Source organism: Mytilus californianus, unplaced genomic scaffold (genome assembly GCF_021869535.1).
Source record: "Mytilus californianus isolate M0D057914Y unplaced genomic scaffold, xbMytCali1.0.p SCAF_8, whole genome shotgun sequence".
In the NCBI taxonomy this organism is placed as follows: Eukaryota; Metazoa; Mollusca; class Bivalvia; order Mytilida; family Mytilidae; genus Mytilus; species Mytilus californianus.
The window spans coordinates 111232316-111253546 of NW_026262734.1; the positions used below are offsets into that span (position 1 = coordinate 111232316).

General features: G+C 33.2%; 1 long non-coding RNA gene across 1 annotated transcript; it reads right to left on the reverse strand.

The window, feature by feature from the left end:
- Nucleotides 1-10281: 10281 nt before the first annotated feature.
- LOC127711955 (uncharacterized) lies at nucleotides 10282-10861 on the reverse strand. The gene is made up of 2 exons (XR_007986917.1): nucleotides 10738-10861; nucleotides 10282-10482 (listed from the first exon to the last, which is right to left on the reverse strand). It is a non-coding gene; the product is annotated as an uncharacterized LOC127711955 (long non-coding RNA).
- Between the last annotated feature and the right edge of the window lie 10370 nt (nucleotides 10862-21231).

Below are 21231 nucleotides of genomic sequence, written 5' to 3' on the forward strand. Positions count from 1 at the left end.
TAAAACTAATCAAAGGTATTGCCTAGCGTTTGCAAAAGGTATGTATTTTTCCATAATTTGCTCATTGAAATGTTTTATTTATTATTTGTTTGGTATGAACTCTTGATTCCCACTGCAAAGATAAATTGCACGAAAAGAATTAATTTTGTTTGAACATATCTGACAAAACATATGCGTGCATTACAATCTTTTGTAAGAGATTGGTTGATTGATTGATTATTGCTTTCATAACGTCCAGTGAAAAATATATCATGTATGTTCAGGAAAAAACAAAACGATAATGAATGAAATTGGTAGAATGATAAACTCATCATAGATACCATCTGCATGGGGATAACGGAAGTGCTATTTAGAGATTATGCTTTATATTTAATTGTTAGTTACGCCCCTATAAATATCTGACCAGTCCGGTTAATCCTCTGGGTAATCGAGACTAGTCGCTTCCGATACAACTGATCTGAAATGAACATCATCTACTTGCCACTATTCATCATGTTCTGTGTTACAACCCTAGGAAAAGCCGACAAGGAAAGGCATTACTCGAATAACGAAAGCTATATTTTTTATATGGTCGATGTTTGGTCAAAAAATGGTTAATGTCCTTTAATCCAGATAAAACGGAAATAATGATTTGCTCAAATACTAAGATTCCAAATGATTTAAGTTTTTCTTTCAATGGAAGATCAATATCTAATTAACGCATCAAGTCATAAACACTTACGTGTAACTCTCTCCCAGGACGCATGACGTCATAGCCACCAAGGAATTGTATATTTTACATTTATATTTATTGCTAATTGATTGATTGATTATTGCTTTCATAACTTCAAGTGAAAAATATATCATGTATGTTCAGGACGAAACAAAACGATAATGAATGAAATCGGTAGAATAATAAACTCAACGTAGATACCATCAGCATGGGGATAACGGAAGTTCTATTTATAGATTATGTTCTATATTTAATTGTTAGTTACGCCCCTATAAATATCTGACCAGTCCGGTTAATCCTCTGGGTAATCGAGACTAGTCGCTTCCGATACAACTGATCTGAAATGAACATCATCTACTTGCCACTATTCATCATGTTCTGTGTTACAACCCTAGGAAAAGCCGACAAGGAAAGGCATTACTCGAATAACGAAAGCTATATTTTTTATATGGTCGATGTTTGGTCAAAAAATGGTTAATGTCCTTTAATCCAGATAAAACGGAAATAATGAGTTGCTCAAATACTAAGATTCCAAATGATTTCAGTTTTTCTTTCAATGGAAGATCAATATCTAATTAACGTATCAAGTCATAAACACTTACGTGTAAATCTCTCCCAGGACGCATGACGTCATAGCCACCAAGGAATTGTATATTTAACATTTATATTTATTGCTAATTGATTGATTGATTATTGATTTCATAACGTCCAGAGAAAAATATATCATGTGTGTTCAGGACGAAACAAAACGATAATGAATGAAATCGGTAGAATAATAAACTCATCGTAGATACCATCTGCATGGGGATAACGGAAGTTCTATTTATAGATTATGATCTATATTTAATTGTTAGTTACGCCCCTATAAATATCTGACCAGTCCGGTTAATCCTCTGGGTAATCGAGACTAGTCGCTTCCGACACAACTGATCTGAAATGAACATCATCTACTTCCTACTATTCATCATGTTCTGTGTTACAACCCTAGGAAAAGCCGACAAGGAAAGGCATTACTCGAATAACGAAAGCTATATTTTTTATATGGTCGATGTTTGGTCAAAAAATGGTTAATGTCCTTTAATCCAGATAAAACGGAAATAATGAGTTGCTCAAATACTAAGATTCCAAATGATTTAAGTTTTTCTTTCAATGGAAGATCAATATCTAATTAACGTATCAAGTCATAAACACTTACGTGTAACTCTCTCCCAGGACGCATGACGTCATAAACACCAAGGAATTGTATATTTAAAAGGAATGGAAACGCGGCTCGAGATCCATCGGGATACCCGCAGAGAGATAATCCATGTCTGACTCGATCGGAAATATGATGAATAATATAAAGAATCATGACGAAGGTCCATTTCCTGTCATATAGATCGGTCTTTTAAATTCACAGGATCATCTTGCTTGAGAAGATATAAAGGAGAGAGAAACCCAAATCAAGAATAAAGTCATATTCTCTGAAAAAGGTAAGGCCTTAGGTATCATGTTAATGCCTTTCCGAACATAAGTTTGTAATATATTTTTAATATGAAAATTCTTATCAAAATAGACCTCGGTCTTGAAACTTGAGTGAGTTGCATCCGGATTACAAAACAAAAAATACAATGTTTTGATTTTTTTTCTAAAAGCTCAGCAACTACGTAGGGCAAAACAAAATAGTTGATATCATTATGAAGCTGAAACTTATTCTAGCACTTTTGCCCTTTTTTAAGTTTCTGGTAACATTTTTGAATTTTCTACGATTTTTCGAAATTTCAGTTTTGAATTTCATTATTCTGTCAAATCATGTCTTTCAATCTGGGAGTGTTATACGATTTTTTTTAAACATTGGAAAGTAGAAAGAACAAAGTGAGAAAATGAGACATCATCTAAAAGAAGGAATATTTTCCTACAGTTTGGTCTAAATTACGAATGCTAAATGTTATTGGTACATTGTAAATGATTTTTATTTCGAAACATGTTGAAAATTTTAAGTAGTGCGTCTGTAAATACACCAACACGCCGCATTCTGGTAAGGGTTAAATAACTACTTGAAATAAATGTGACATTGATATACAATTTTAAGCTTAATTATTTTTCTATCACATAGTGTTGGTTTTATGAAAATGGTGATAAAAACGAATTTGCTATGATTTTTCAAAATCCCATGTTTATAGTTAACATTGACGCCATTTTGTTCAGTCAAGTTCCACACCGACGAAGTCGGAAATTACAGGCAAGAAATATATAATAGACTTCCGATTGAGATTGATTGTGCCGTTTTATACACGATTTTATTCATTTATTTTTTTGTCAAATACTAATTTTTATACTTAATCGTTGTTTGGTATTGCAGTTTGCCATTATAAAGCGTTACCGCAAATTACCATAAGCTTAACAGCAAAACAGTTCCTTCCTTATTTTCTCGCAGAGCAGTAGTCTAGAGGTCGCAAAATATTCCTTCAGTGTTAAAATAAATAATATGTGAATGTGTGAAAGTTTTAACTGTTTCTAATTAATTTTTTTATTGCACCACGGCATAATTTAACATTAATTAACATGTGAGGTCGGCGTTGTTCATTTTTGACATCTTAAGTATATAAGACACAAATTAGCTTATCAATGATACATGATAGATTATACCTGCAAATTGGATATCCCATACCGTTGTTTATTATAACACCTTTTATCTAAGTTCTTTTATCTAGACAAAATACTATAATATCTGTTCTCGTACTTCTTCCTTTATACTTTTCTACACCAGTCATATTACAAATATGAAAAGTTATTTTTTTGAATTACTCTAACTTTCTTTTAAAAAACTCGTATAATGTCGGATTTCATCTAATTGTTGCACACCTTCATCAGAGACATATATACTACAATATGTATTATATGTCTCTGCCTTCATGAAATATCAAGACGAGGAAAAAGAATAAAACGTTTTCAGAAGCAACTTTGTATAAGGTTGTATTGTTATATTGGTGTATTTATTTGTGTTATTTCATTTAAGGAATTGTACATTTAAATAATTATACAATTCTTTGTTTCACTTCGTGATTAAATGACCAAGTTCGATAACTACTGCAAGAGAAGCAATGAGCCAGTTAGAGCGAAGGGATGTGATTAACGCAACACCCGAGACAGAGATGCATCATAAAATTTTCTTTGAAGTCGGCCGCGTTTCCATTCCTTTTAAATATGCAATTCCTTGTAAACACTTAGGTGTAACTCTCTCCCAGGACGCATCAAGTCATTAACACTTAGGTGTAGCTCTCTCCCAGGACGCATCAAGTCATAAACACTCCTGAAGTTGTAACTCTCTCCCAGGACGCGAAATGGAATGAGCACACGTAGAAAATATTTCAAAAATATTACAAAGCATTTAGAAGTCTTAAGGAAATTAGGATTTGAGATGAACAGACAGAACGTTAAAAAATGTATCTGTTATATGCTCGTTCTATATTTGAATATGCTTGTGAAGTGTGGGACAATTGCAGTATTTGCTATTCAAACAAATTAGAAAAACTTCAACTGCAAGCTGCGAGGATTGAAGCAGGATTGCCAATCTTTACTTAAACCGAATTTTTATATTTAGAGACTGGCTGGGAACCCAGACACAGTAGGCGGTACAGAAGAAAACGCCAATTATTTTATACAAATATATCATGCTTACAAGGGGTATTTGCCAAAAATACCCTTGTAACGGCTCTGGAAATTTGTTTACCTCTCAACCGGTATTCCTGGCAAATACCCCTTTTGTAAGCATGATATAATTGTTTAATTCCACCGAATGTTCTGTGTATACATCTTGACCTCAGAATTTTTATTGTAATCAGGTATCGTATGAAGTTTCTGCTTGACTCTATAATTTATGTGCTATTTGCGCAGTCAAATTGCATTGACCGTATAATCATTTCTGATGTACACATATCCAGAAATCAACGCCACTTTGCTTATTTGAATATTATACTAAAGAAATCGGATACGGGTCACGAAAATTATATTGAAATGATAGGGAATTTTGAAAAAATGTCTGTTTTAACTTTAATTTAAGTGAAAGACAGGTTGCGGGGACAGAAAATAAATATACACAACAATATACACCATTTAAACGACACATAATGACTGTCGTTGCAAATTCAAGGTTCCTGAGCTATTTTTAAAATCGAATCGAGAGGCTTTTAACATTGCAGTATAAAATACAGGCTAAAATGGCTGAAACGTCAAATTTGAAAACTTCGTGTTAAAAATTGGCTAACAAGATCATTACAAAAACAGGTTGCGGGGATGAAACTTGAAACTTGAATGTCCAAAGAAGAGGCAAGTCCAAACCTTGTATGTGTAGTCGTTGAACTCTAGGTTCCCACGTAAAGTTAAAATGCCCCTATTTCAAGAAGAATAAACTCACGAAAACACGAAAAGTTCACTAAATTCGCGTTCATTGTTTTGATTTTGACCGCCTGACAACTTTACGGAAATATCAGAGTGATTATAAACAGGGACTCTGTGACGGGCAACTTATAATATCTGTGTTTTAAAGATTTTAATGATATCAAGCCAGTCCAGTTCAAACTATTATCACGTGGTACAATTCTCATTTACATATTATGAATATTAATTAGCAAAAGTACTACTAATTTCTGGCTATGAGTCACTGACCGTATATCGCCTTATGTATGACGTTGACAATGACGTCATTAAACGTACATGTTTGCGGAATTTTTATGTCGTTCGCTTCAAATTCAAAAATTGATGGTTTTTCATTAGGAACAGTTGTAGGAGTTGCAGTTTATATAAAGAATACCATAGATTTGTCCTATTAAAATAGAAATAATTCATGGGGTTATTTTAAAACATAGCATTTCCCATCTGCCATGGTATTTGCTAGCACATACCCGGCAGATGGAATTCCCTAATGACAAACTCACCGGCAGAGAAAAGAAAATCTGAATGTATAGAAAATTTATGAAAAATACCATTTCTCTCATCGAATCAAAATACAGAATTATTGCATGAGGTGGAATTATATAAGATATACAATGGTCTCGCTTCACAATATTTATATGATTTAATTCCCCCAACTATACAAAGAACTTGTAACTGTTTATCCACTGCGTAATGGCAATGACTTAATCGCCCCCTTTTATAGACTCTCCTGAACAAATTCTGCATTTATTCCCTCGTCCATCAGATGGAACAAACTGGATAATTCTATCCGTACATTTGATACCCTATCAAAGTTCAAACGCTCTGTGATGAATAATACATACGAAGCAAAGACTGTACTTAAGCATTTCATGTATGGTCCGCTGAAATTGAGTGTAATTTTAACACAGCTGCGATGTTCAGCCTGATTCATCTAATCAAAGAGCTGATAGCTCTGAGGTGGAAGAAGATGCATAAAGGTAACTTGAATTACCATGAAAGCAGCCCACACCAACCCATTTTGCTCTGTCCCATTATTGCTTCGACGTATTTTTTTCTTCCAGAAATAATATTCTTTAATAATACTCATGTCTCAACCAAAACTGACTATACTAAACTAAAAAAATCTACCAATACTGTAGATTCAGATTAAATTTTCTATAATTCCATACATTTGTCTCAACATGGTCAACTTGATGCAAGCAATTATACTAGTAATTGATTAGGTTTCACTTGAAAGTTTTTCTGTCAAAGGTAGATAGTTCACTTTGGGTATTCCAACTTCCTTCGTATAAAAAATCTGGCCACCATGATTTTAGTTAAGTGTGCTTAAAGAAGGGTTTAACATCAAACATCAATCAGTTAATCATGAGTTGTTATAGTTGTTCACAGTTACTTGTTTTTCTCATTATAAACATATATTGAAAAATGCTAAATACATCCAATGCAGATTTGTCTGAGGTCAGGTATTGGGTTTTGCGCACTTGTTAACATTTCAAACCCGTTCATTTTCTGTATGTGCTTGACCCAAATTGTGAACCACTTATTTGCTGTTGTTAATAATATTTGTTTTTCATCTAACATGTCTGATATTTTTACACAAAAGTACGAGGGTAGGAATGCCCTTTTCTGTCAGGCGTCAAACGGTCATTTTCTGAAATGTTTCATGAATGATTGACGGCAACGAATTATTGGTTCCGTACTCAAGGGTCGTAATGGGGGTACCTTCATGACGAATAAAAAGCTGGACTATGTATATGTTAAATCCCGTTTTTGGTCACGTAAAACTTTGAAACGTAAGGCAATAAAGGTAATCATTACATGGGGACATTCCGACAATGATTGACATAAAATCTACGTACTTTCGATATAGATTCCGTCAACTGACATTAGTTCGTACATTGATATTTCTGTCAACTGACAGTGCTTTGTTTGAAGCGAAAAGCACCAGCAGATTTAAGTGTGCTTTTGACTCTTTATTATCGCAATAACATACTGAAATACTTTAACTTTCGTTTTAAATAACGCATGTTTTCTAAAACTGGAATATGACTTGATTGCGTTAAAGATCTGAACACAGACGGAACAACTAAATCTGTCAAGCATCATTGAGTTGAAGTCGTACTCTCCGCGTAGATACTTGAAATTAACATAATTTGTTTCTTTAATTTGTTTGAATCAATGAAAATCCTGTTTATCATTATTTTGAAACTTTCGGATGCACAATTAAATTTCCCATTTATGCACATGCGGAGATACGAAACCAACGTGGTTTGGATTTACCTGAATAATCTAGTTGTTTAATTTCGATTACTCCAACGAGAAACGGCAGTGGGTAGAATTATTATTATGCCTGTGGAGCTCCGCGTGATTATGCAAATAATTTCTTCTTTAATTGCATTAAATATACAGATAAAGGAACGATCTATTTACTTACCATCATCGTTTTCAAGTGACAACAAATTTAGAGTTGCTCACTGAGAGTAGCCAAACTTTAACATACGATGGAAACTGTGAAATATTTAACTGTTAATATGCTAACAGGTGTAAATGAAATTGACAACTTTGTGGAATGTGGAAGGCAAGCTAAGGGGATTTTTCGTTTAAAAAAAAAAGAAAATTTAAATTGATAAAAAACAAAAGGCTGTCAGAGTGACAGCAAACCGGATTTCCCGCAGAGGTCGAACCCTGAACAGTTGAGCAAGTATGGACACTACATTTAAGCTTAAAACAGCTCTGAATTTGGATTATGATTGAATATTTGACACAGCTTAGGTTTGTGACACAAAATGAATGTGGTCAAAGAACTGAAAAAATTGAAATTGGACATTAACCTATTATGGTCCAATATCCAAAATCTAAGTACATTGTTAGAATCAGCATATCAAAGAACCCCAAGAATTCAATTTTTGATGAAATCAAACAAAAATTAATTAAGGACCCTTTGGACCTCAATGTGGACCAATTTGATAAAGGAGCCCAACATCCAAAATCTCTAAATATATGGTTAGATTCAGCATTTCAAAGAACCCCATAAAGTCAATTTTTTTTTAAATCAAACAAACTGTTTAATTTTGACCCTGATTTGGACCAACTTGAAAACTTGGCCAAAAATGCAATATTTAAATACAGGTTTAGATTCAGCATTTGAAAGAACCCTATATATATTCAATTTATGTTGAAATGAAACACAGTTTAATATTATCCTTTCTGTTCAAAAGGAAATAACTTAAACTGAATAAATGATATAAAAATAGTTCTCTAAAATTATTTATAAGTTAACCACTAAAAAATAGTTCTCTAAAATTAGACAAGATTTTTTCTCTGATTCTTTGACAATTTATCCCTTTCTGCAACCATTGTATAAAAAAAAAAATAATCAACGTGTGGTTGCTGGTGATTTCAGAAGATGATTGGATGAGTTTAAGGGTCATAACCTTTATCAGCTCACTGGATGAATCAAAATATGCTAACAGGTGTTAATGAAATTGACAACTTTGTGAAATGTGGAAGGCAAGCTAAGGGGATTTTTCGTTTAACGAAAAAAGAAAATTTATTTTTTAATCATTAGAGAAACAGATTCTTACATAGTTACTCGTGGATTATCGGATTTATCAAATCTCGAAAGTTAAATTATTAATTTCAAAGTCCTCGCCGAGGATTGGACTTTAAAATTAATAATTTAACTATTTCGATTTGATAAATCCGATAATCCACTCTGTCTGGTATCAATGTAAGAATCTATATATATCTATTTTCAAATTATAATCAGTAATCTAAATACCAAGAATTCAATTTTTTTTAAATAAAAAAAAGTTGTATTTTGGACCCTACGGACCTAAATGTGGACCAATTTGAAGACAGACCTCAAAATTTATTAAAAAATCTAACAAGAGACCAAAATGACATAAAATTAATTATCAATTTTTGTTTAAAAGGAAATAAATCAAATTCATATAATAAAAATAAATTTTGCTACTGAAAATTCTAAAACTCAACAACGAGATCAGATAAAATCGTGAAAATGAACTTGACCTTCATTTACTCACAGGAAACAACATATCTAAATTTGAAAAGATTTCGTCAAAGTGTTTTCATGTTAATGAACGGAAACTGTTTGGCAGCCGACCACCCGCCGTACATCCCCAAATCAATAACCGATTTTTCTTTCGAAAATCCGGTTAAAAATCAAAAAGATTCCTCGTACACAGTAAAAATTGCATACCCGTTTTTCACGCGTAAAACAGGTGTTATACACACTAACAATTTAAAATTATTTTGACATATATAAATTAATGATGGGCTAAGAGACAAATTTAGAATTTCAATTACATTTCTATTGTACTTGACACCCACCCATAGTAGAGATTTCAAAGTGCCTTCCCTAGGTCCCCTGTATGTTTTTTATGGAACAGCCTTTAAAGGAAAACCATCACACAACTTATGAAAATCAAGATCTTATTACACTCTAAAAAATGTGTTTAGAGCCTAAACACTTTCCTAAACACATTTATGAAACCGATTTTTGACATGTTTTAAATCTAAACATGTTTAATATTTAATGTGCTAACAGCCTAAACGTGTCAAGCTATAAAGTGCTTAGACTGTAAACATGTTTAGCTGTAAAGCGTTTAGACTAGAAACACGTTTAGCTAAAAAGTGCTTAGACTGTAAACATGTTTAGCTGTGAATTGTTGTATCTGGAAACATGTTTAGCTGAGAAGTGTTTTGTCTGGAAACACGTTTAGCTGTGAAGTGTTTTGAATGTAAACATGTTTAGACCATAAAGGGTCGTGAAGAAACATGTTTATCATTTTATTGTGAGAAGCCGTTACTTCATTAGTCCCCAATTAAACTAATATTCCGGAAGGCTTGACTGTAAAACGTATGATAGCTCTCAATAAAACAGGTTTCCATACCATCACAAAAAGGAGCCAATGCATCAAACTAAGAAACTGGAATTTCCATAGCAAATTGAATGTGACCAATACCTTTTCAATCTCAATGAGTTTTTTCTTTAATTCAATTCACGTCATTCGACTATTGCATTTTTTCTTTATTTCAAATATTCGTAAAACAGTCTAGAACTTTTGAAATGAAATTATCATTATACTAATTCTAGCTTTAAAAACAAAATTACAACATATAAAACAAAGGAATTTATGTTATCATTTATTTCCAGTTTATCATTGAACACAATCAAAAATAAATTCATATCAAGGTACATGTACATAATATTGACCAATCTTCTACTTGTAGCCCATCCCTACAACAAAACAATTTGAAAATGTCCTGTTTTCATTTTACAGGTCAATAAGAGCTTCTCCTTTCTTAGTACCCAACTGCTGGTCAATGGCCTGAAATATAGAAAAATATTGATAAGCAACTAAGTAGAATTAATCTAAAAATATAAGAATACGAACTACAACATCAAAAAGTAAAAGCATGATTTAAGATCCAGATAACAACATTAGGACCGTGGTATAAAAACATAAATTTACTGATGAATCAATTGATATTTTTAATATAAAACTTCTTTTCATGCTTAATATTATTCATTTGATCAAATATATATTGGCATTTTTAAAATCAAATACACTTTTGATTCTTACCTAGCAGCATATTTGCTACTGTTCTTTATCTCCTCTTTTAGCTTGCCAAGACAGATGATGATTTCCTCTGCACTTCTCTCATCTAGAATAAAACAATACATATCAATAAAATTATAAAAAAAAAATCACAACCGCTTATAACTATTGAAATAAACAAGTATCTTTCTATTTATTTTGAGGAAATGTTGATTGTGCATATCGGAAGTGCTTACGAAAACAATGAACTCGATATGACACTGGATTTACGAATGATGCACCTCATCCTGATAAGACTCGGCAGATTCCGCTACCCTTCGATCATGTTCCATTATAATCTGCCGAGGAGTACCGAACGAAAATTATCCTCACAAACTCCTTTCCAAGAACATATATAAATAAAAAAATAAATGCAAACTTGCATGATAGAACATTAAACAACTCTTATCATCTATACACAAGATAGTTTGAACACTTAAAGCTCTTACAAGCACTTGTTTCGTGGGATGGTACCCCCTTTTCTCTCCTGCATTGCCTATACGGTAGTGTTCTTGTAAATAATGCTTATAACTGTCAACAATCATTTAAAATTGGCAGTACAAAATAAAAGACAGTATAATCATAACTCCTTACCTTTCTGAAGCAGTCAAGTTACGGTCAGTTATGGTCAGAAGTAAACAGCGTGGCCTTTGACTTCGGGTTCTTTGTTTCTTCTTCCCGCTCAAAAATTAGCACGTGATATGAATGCCGTATTCGGCCTAAATGTGTTGTAATTCTAAACGTGTTTAGGAAAGTGTCTAAATATTGAAAGTGCTTAGAATTTAAACACGTTTAGCTTTATATACTTGACAAAGTAGCTAAACATGTTTAGCACAGCAACATGTTTATTGAAAAGTGCTGAGAGCCAAAACATGTTTATTGCGAAGTGCTGAGAGCCAAAACATGTTTATTTTTTTATGTTTAGAAATTAAACACTTTCCTAAGCACATAAGTCTTGCAACACGTTTAAATTCTAAGCACAATTTTTACAGTGTATGGATATTTTACCAATAAATATAAAGTAATTTTTTAGTGTTCCTGATAAGCCATAATACTGAATTAAGAAAAGAAAACATCAAATGTACCACATTCAGAACAAATATTCTATAACTTCCTATATAAATGATCTATAAATTCATGAACGCACCCTCACGAAAAAGATTATCAATTGCCATTTAGAACAGACTATTTGCCCTCAAGATGTCTTTTGGTTATTATGCTTATGTCTTATTGACGTGTACTCAATATCTCCTTTTTAAAAGATATGTTACACTCAGTATAATATTCTATTGAAAAGAAAAGAATATGCTTAAGCCAGTGTGAAGAAAAGACATATTAGGGTTTAGACGGTATAATTTTCTTTTGGTCAGAAATTTTGTTCACCACAATTGTGATTTGGATGGATTGATTGAGTGATTGTTGGTTGCTTAATGTCCAGTGGCAAATGATTGATGAAATGGCCAAGGATGGACCCATTAAAGTTATTGACAACAGTTCACACGATCCTTTAAATATTGGTCTTAAACATAGAATTTGCTAAAAGACCTTAAAATATATTGGTCATATAAACCCTACAAATTTAGTTATTTCAATTCTATTTATTTATAAACTACATTTGTTTTTAGCAGATATTCACAATCATACAACATGTGCACCATAATTCTAATTTCATTTGCATTATATGTTATTAATGTACTTGTGGTTGACAAATATTATACTCTCCAAATTTATTCTATGTTGCTCTTGGTCTCTTGTTCACACAACTGTATGTCTGTTAGTATTATTTAAGACTGTTCTCCTGGATCAATTATAATTTTCGCACATGAATTCCGTCCTTTCTTTGCACTTTTCCTTGTGAGATTCCAATGATTATGATGATATAATCCTGTTGTTCATAATCAGTAAAAATATTCTTGAAAAATTTTCTACAGCAGCTGTAATGTAAAAACAAAAGAAGATACATTTTGGTGGGCAATACATTTTTTTTAAATGGAATAGCAAAGAATACTAACATATCAATTTTTATTGAAATCTCAGCATAAATAGATGTTTGCCAAGATATGTCATTTTGTAAACAAGAGTGCAGACGCTGAAATTTCTCAACTGCTTTACTTATCTTTAAAGTCTGATATATATCAGTGAATCACACCATACACCATTTATAGCCTATTGCTCATAGCATCTGAGAAACAGACCTAATTAGAGACTTATGAACCATACAAATGAGGTCCAGATTAGATAAACACTGCAGACAACACGTACACCATGCAACCATTCCTAGCTACACATATAGCTAATCTATTGATTATAGTATCTGAGAAACAGACATAACCATGAAAATTTAACATTGAATAATGAACCATGAAAATGAGGTCAAGGTCAGATGACACCTGCCAGACAAATACACCTTACAATATTCCATACCATAAATATATTTGATCTATTGTTTATAGTAATAGTATCTGAGAAATAGACCAAACCACAAAAACTTAACATTGTCCTATGAACTATGTTTAAAGGTCAAGGTTAAATGAAACCTGCCAGACAGACATGTACATCCTATAAACATACCATACACCATATACATGTGATCTATTGCTAATAGTATATGAGAAACCAACCAACTCGGCTAACATTCTGGTTTGTACTTGGCATTAAGATTCTGCGACTCTTTTCACAAAAAAATCTTACAATTGAAATTGATCGTAAGTTATACTGAAATGTGTATGATTTACGAGTAATTTTACTCTTAAGATTTTTTTTGTGAAAAGAGACGCTGGCTTGCATGAAGATGTTGGTGTGTACTCGGCATGAAGATTCTGGTTTTTACTCGGCATTAAGATTCTGGTTTGTACTTGGCATTAAGATTCTGGTTTGTTCTCGGCATTAAGATTCTGGTCTGTACTCGGCATTAAGATTCTAGTTGGCATTATTATTCCGGTTTGTACTTGGCAGTAAGATTCTGTTTTGTACTCGGCATGAAGATTCTGGTTTGTAGTTGGCATTAAGATTCTAGTTTGTACTCGGCATTACGATTCTGGTTTGTACTCGGCATTAAGATTCTGGTTTGTACTCGGCATTAAGATTCTGGTTTGTACTCGGCAGTAACATTCTGGTTTGTACTTGGGATTAAGATTCTTGTGTGTATTTGACATTAATATTATGGTTTGTACTATTTTGTAATGATTTGAATGTATGAATGTTACATGTTCTGTCAATATTCCTGCAATACTCAATGAATTTCACCAAAACTTTCAGAATCATATCTTAATACTGTTTTCAACACAGATTAGTTAACAATCAACGATATGCAAACCTCCTGCGCAGATTCTGCATTCCAGTTTTTAGTGTGGTTCGTGTTGCTCAGTCTTTAGTTTTCTTGTGTATTGTGTACTGTTGTATTCGTCGTTTTTCCTTTTTTGCCATGGCATAGTCAGTCTATTGTCTACTTTTTGATGAGTTTGAATATCTCGGGCTGTAGTATCTTTTTTTAGCATTCCTGATGAAGGGAAATCCAGAAAAACGCTTCGGACGCATGAATTTATAATGTATTGTTTTCTTTTTTTTCTACAACAGATCGATACCTCTGCTGGTGGACTTTCAGTCGCCGAGGGTATCATCAGCTCAGATGTCAGTACTTCGGTACTAACATGATGTATAATAAACCTTTCAAAAATTGACTGTTTATAAATTTATAATTATTAGGAATCTAAGGTTTCAACTCCCTCAGGAAAAGTTGACCGATCTATTTTGCTATCATTTTAAGGCCCCTTTTTGATCATATAGCTCTTTAACTCTTTCGGTTCTTATACATCTTTGACTTTCAAATATTCTGCTTTGACCGTTCCTTAAGGTCAATCCAGAAAAGCGTTTTGAAATTGTATAAAGTGTTGATTAAATTTTGTTCGCCTCTCTTTTACGTAATAAACTAAAATACATTGGGAATTTTACATTTTGTAAATCATCATATTTCTTACTCACGTTGAAGATCTGGTGTAAGAAAAGGATATTATTCAATGTTATTATATTATACATTCATTATTTTCTTAATCTGCATAGGAGCCTCGGTGGTCGAGTGGTCTTAGTAGTCAACAGGAGGTTTTGTGTTCGATTCCGGCACGTGGCAGATGTGTTCGACTCCAATCTTAATTGACTAGGATTGTCAGTTTTCCTACCGAAGGTTTGTGGTTCTCACCGGGCACTCCGGCTTCCTCCACCAATAAAAAACGACCCCCACGAGATAGCACAATAGTGCTGAAAGTGGCGTTAAACACAAATCAATAAATCAATAAATCTGATAATCATATTTACAGACACAATAACGCCATACATTTAAAACGTCGGTACCCTAATATTTTGAAGGTTGATCTTTTAACTCTTATTTTGCAGATCTGGTATGACAACAGGGTTTTATTTACTAATAATTAAAACATATATGATAAAATCCTTAAAATTTTGGCTTTTTATAACATTTTGTAATACAAAATGTGTTTTATTTAATTCTTGTTTTTTAGATCTGGAATGAGACCATCATGATATTCATTAAACAATTAAACATGAATGAGACGGAAGTAAGCGCAACTACAGTGACTGCTACAGTTTTGTACATTTCATTCTCTACAGTAACACTAGCCTTAAATCTTTTAGCAATAATCATCTTAATTAAAACCAAAACATTACGGCAGCCAAAATTCACCTGTCTCACATTGTGTCTCAGTGTTGGTAACATCATAGCTAGTGCAACTGGCATTTTTACTGGAATTATTATATTACTGAAATTAGGGAATATTCATATTCCCTACATTTGTCTTGTCGTTATATCCGTTTTGTCCGCATCGAACATATTTTCTCTAGTGCAAATCTTTTTTATCTGTATTGAACGATTCCTAGCCACCAGTTCTACACGACAAACTAACACATGGTCAAAGAGACACACCATGTCTTATATAGCCTCGTTTTCATTGATTATTGCATACAGCGGTTTAATTGGCGGTTTATATGGAAATCCGAATTCAACAACATGCCAACTTGATATCCTTTTCAACGATAACTTCTGGATATATCAACTCTCCATGTCAACATGCAGACTCTGTATATATGTATTAATTGTTGTTTTTTATGGCATGATTTTCTTCCGATTAAAAAAGAGAATGACTGTGGTTTATCATGAAGATACGTCAGCTAAACCGGCTCAATCTGGATCACATTCAGATCAGCAGCTATCAGGTTGTTCATACGGTCAGGATGGCAGTAAAGGAAAATCCAGCTTTCCTTCTGAGCAAAGAAAAAAGTATTGCAAACAACGAAAATCAACAACACTGAACAGACACCCAGATTTAACGAAACACACGGATCAATTCAGGAGATCGATAAATACGCTAGGGATAATAATTATGGTAGTAACAGTCAGTGTATTACCTTCTGTAATCATTAACATTGTATCGGCTAGTAATGCTAACATCGATCTAACGAAACATATACAGTTTTCTAACATGTTAGCTATGATTGATCCAATTGCAGAACCTTTTTTATACGTCCTGCGATTAAGAGAGTATCGAAAGGCAATCGTGTACAAATGTTAAATACTTGTAAAAAAATATTTGGAAAGACAATTCTGTACATTTCATCAATCTCAATATTAAAGTCGAATGTCTGCAGCCGTAGGTATCAAGCGAAACTCGGGTAACATGGTTCGTTATAAGTTTCGCCAGAAACTTTAAATCGGAAAAATGCAAAATAGATGGGGACATAAAAACGAAACCCTGTCGGTTCGCGAAAAATGGAACACGTTTTTGCTGTTCAATTTCAAATACAATTTTAAGACTTGAGAGCTTACAATTAACAGTACCAATGGACACAGAATTGCAGTTAGTTTTGATTTAATTGAGTAGATTAACATAAGCACTTGTTGCTTGTTTCTGAATCCTATTTGTGAATGTGAATATATATTGTAATTCGTATAATTCATAATAAAATATTGTTTACACTAAGATTTGTGAGCCCGATCTTGCATTATTCCTTTGTTTGTATTCTAAAAAAAAATGCTTGATGATTGTATTGGTAGACAAAGAAATGTGATATTTCATTGCATCTTGTAACACTGACTGTGAAATGGGTTATTTCTATTTGATGAGGCACGTGATTTAAAAAAAAACTATGTTCTGCGTGTTTTTGCCTCGTTAAGTTTATTTAATCATTAGCTCTAAACTTTGCGTTGATGGGGTAGTTGAACTAGTTCAAACATAGACATAGTACAGCCAGGTGTTTATTCGTAGAGAAAGGCAAGATTTCATTTATATGCATTGTCTATAACGTTATAAGACTTGTGCGATTTATAGCTTCGTATGTTGTATTTCTGACACCTCTCCTAGTTGAACACCATGGGTTTCCCCTTTTTTTTTTTTTTTGCTTTGTCGTTTAGATGCTGTCTAATTGACTATTTCCCATATCTCCTATTATTAAAAACGAAATAAAATTCTAAATTTGATATAGTTCTCATTTTCATCGAAATAACGGTGAATGTTAGTTTAAATAATATTAAAACTAACAGCCATATCATTTAATATTTTCGATTTTTATATGTACTTCCAATTTCTAAGGGAACGATGCAGCTAAACATTATCTTAATCAACCATCTTTTATGTAACAATAACAAATTGTCAGCACTTCTGTCTATCCAATAGACGTATTTACACTTGTACGCAAATTTGTCGGTCATTTCTTAAAAGTCAACTTGAGAAACGCATGATCTTGTGCAATGCCAAAATATAAGTAAAAAGTATCGAATATAGAGTTATATGATGGCTTATAGGTCACATGATACCAGTGTACAAAAACAAAGGAGACAAGATGAATCCTAAATATTATAGACCTATCACATTGTTATCTTGTTTAGCAAAAGTTTTTACATCCATTTTGAACGATAGATTAAATGTTTTTATTGAAGAATATAAATTATTACATTAAAACCAAGCTGGTTTTCGACATGGTAACTCAACTAATAATCATATATTTTCATTGTATGCATTATTGGAATTACTCTATCTCTCAGAAAGAAAATGTTATATTGTGCTTTTGTCGATTTTGAAAAAGCATTTGACTTTGTTCACCGAAATTCATTATTTTTTAAACTTGTTCAAACAAATATTACTGGCAATTTTTTAAGAATCATACAAAATATGTATGAAAATGTAAAATCATGTATTAAACATAACAATGAAACTTCAGAAATCTTTTTCTCTGAAATTGGAGTAAGACAGGGAGAAAATTTATCGCCTGTATTATTTTCACTGTATCTAAATGATTTGCAATCATATTCAAAAATATTTATGGATGATTTCAACTTCACCATTTGGAACTCTTGGTTTAATAGTTTCCTCGTGAGCAGCAACCCTCTATCAAGGAAATCATGATAGGAAATACAAACCCGGGAATATCGTATCAATTGGGAGATATATACTCCGTATGCAGGCGCTGCTGGAATGTTGCTACATAGAAATGGAAAGTTCACAATTGGGAAGCTAAAATCATCTCTTTTGTCGTAAAGTTTTGTTTTCAACAGACCCTCATTGTCAATTTCTAGATGTCAGTCAAGATATGAGGCAGACTTAACTGTATCTGTTGTATCCTTTATCTCTAGTTCGATGAGATAGATGCGTTCAACATAGTCACCAAATTTTGAATTATTTAGTGAGAAAACATCATCTATATAGCGGAAAGTAAAGTTAAAGGATATTGCTTACTTCTTATCTTTCTTCCTAAGAAGTTCTTGTATGAAGTCAGCCTCATAATAATAAAGAAACAAGTCGGCAAGAAGAGGGGCACAATTGTTTCCCATTGGAATGCCGACAGTCTGTTGAAAAACACGTCCTCCAAACGTAACAAATATGTTGTCAATCAAGAAATCAAGCATCTTGATAATGTCAGTTTCAGAGAATTTTTTGTTTGAATCAGAGTGATACTTTACAAAGTAGGATTTATCCCTCCCCAAGACAAGATACTGGTATCTACGTTCGCCATTCTTTTTTATGAAACAAAGCAATACCAAATCTTTCAATTTGTCTTTTAGTTTGGAATGGGGAATACTTGTGTAAAGTGTAGGAAAGTCAAATGTTTTAATACTATTGCAAGATGAGAGAGTCTTAGATTGTATGTACTCTAACAGATCTTTGGAATTTTTTAGTATCCACATCTGATTCACGCCACCTCTAGAATAGGCAGTTTCACAATAACTTAAAAGCCCGGCTTTGATTGCTGATAAAATAGATGTTAATAATTCAGAAAGAGGTTTCGTGGAGCACTTGGAAGACCCAGCAATATACCGTTGTTTGTAAGGACACTTGTGTAGTTTAGGTATCCAATACAGTGATGGAAGATCCAGTTCTTCGTCTTTGGTTGAAATTCCAAAGGAACATAGAACAGACCTATGATTATCCAGGATTTCCTCTTTGGTAAGTGTCGTGAGGGTGTATGTTGAGTTTCAAAGTTAATTGTCAATACCTAATTCATTTATCAAGCAGTTTATGCAATGAGATTTACACACAAAAACCATGTTGTTTGGGGCTTTATCTGCGGGGACAACAACATATTTGTCATGGAGGTAGGACAAGTGTTTTGCAACATTTGGGTCTTTAAAGATTGACGTAGCATGGGTATTGATAGACCCATTTAGTTTCTTAATTCTGATTTGTATCAACGACCTCACAGCCTTCATCCATTTGGAAAGAGTATCTACGTCTTCTTTCTTGCGTTTAGCCCATTGCCTGGCATAACCCTCGACCAAATCCATCAGTATTTTGAAGTTGTATTTCCAATTGATGGATTTAGGCTCACGATATTTCGAACCTTTGGATAACACATTTCGCAGGGAAGTGTTATTGACAATGTTGAGGTCTCCGGTAATAACGTGGCCAGCCGGACTAAACAACAGACAACGGAAACTTATGCTACTTCTTCAACATTGATATCCTCCTTAAAACACTACTGAACAACAGACAAGGGTAACTTATGCTACTTCTTCAACGTTGATATCGCTCCTTAAACACTACTGAACAACAGACAAGGGAAACTTATGCTACTTCTTCAACGTTGATATCGCCCCTGAAAACACTACTAAACAACAGACAAGGGTAACTTATGCTACTTCTTCAACATTGATATCCTCCTTAAAACACAACTAAACAACAGACAAGGGAAACTTATGCTACTTCTTCAACATTGATATCCTTCTTAAAACACCACTAAACAACAGACAAGGGAAACTTATGCTACTTCTTCAACGTTGATATCGCCCCTTAAAACACTACCAAACAACAGACAAGGGTAACTGATGCTACTTCTTCAACATTGATATCCTCCAAAAAACACTACTAAACAACAGACAAGGTTAACTTTTGCTACTTCTTCAACGTTGATATCGCCCCTGTAAACACTACTAAACAACAGACAAGGGTAACTTATGCTACTTCTTCAACGTTGATATCCTCCATAAAACACTACTAAACAACAGACAAGGGTAACTTATGCTACTTCTTCAACGTTGATATCGCCCTTAAAACACTACTAAACAACAGACAAGGGTAAATTATGCTACTTCTTCAACGTTGATATCGCCCCTTAAAACACTAAGAAACAACAGACAAGGGAAACTTATGCTACTTCTTCAACGTTGATATCGCCCCTTTAAACACTACTGAACAACAGACAAGGGAAACTTATGCTACTTTTTCAACATTGATATCCTCCTTAAAACACTACTAAACAACAGACAAGGGTAACTTATGCTACTTCTTCAACGTTGATATCGCTCCTTAAAACACTACTGAACAACAGACAAGGGAAACTTATGCTACTTCTTCAACGTTGATATCGCTCCTTAAAACACTACTGAACAACAGACAAGGGAAACTTATGCTACTTCTTCAACATTGATATCCTTCTTAAAACACCACTAAACAACAGACAAGAATAACTTATGCTTCTTCTTCAACGTTGATAGAGCCCCTTAAAACACTACTAAACAACAGACAAGGATAACTTATGCTACTTCTTTAACGTTGATATCGCCCCTTAAATCACTACTAAACAACAGACAAGGGTAACTTATGCTACTTCTTCAACGTTGATATCGCCCCTTAAAACACTACTAAACAACAGACAAGGGTAACTTATGCTACTTCTTCAACGTTGATATCGCCCCTTAAAACACTACTAAACAACAGACAAGGGAAACTTATGCTACTTCTTCAACATTGATATCCTCCATAAAACACTACTAAACAACAGACAAGGGTAACTAATGCTACTTCTTCAACATTGATATCCTCCATAAAACACTACTAAACAACAGACAAGGGTAACTTATGCTACTTCTTCAACGTTGATATCGCCCCTGAAAACACTACGAAACAACAGACAAGGGATACTTATGCTACTTCTTCAACATTGATATCCTCCATAAAACACTACTAAACAACAGAC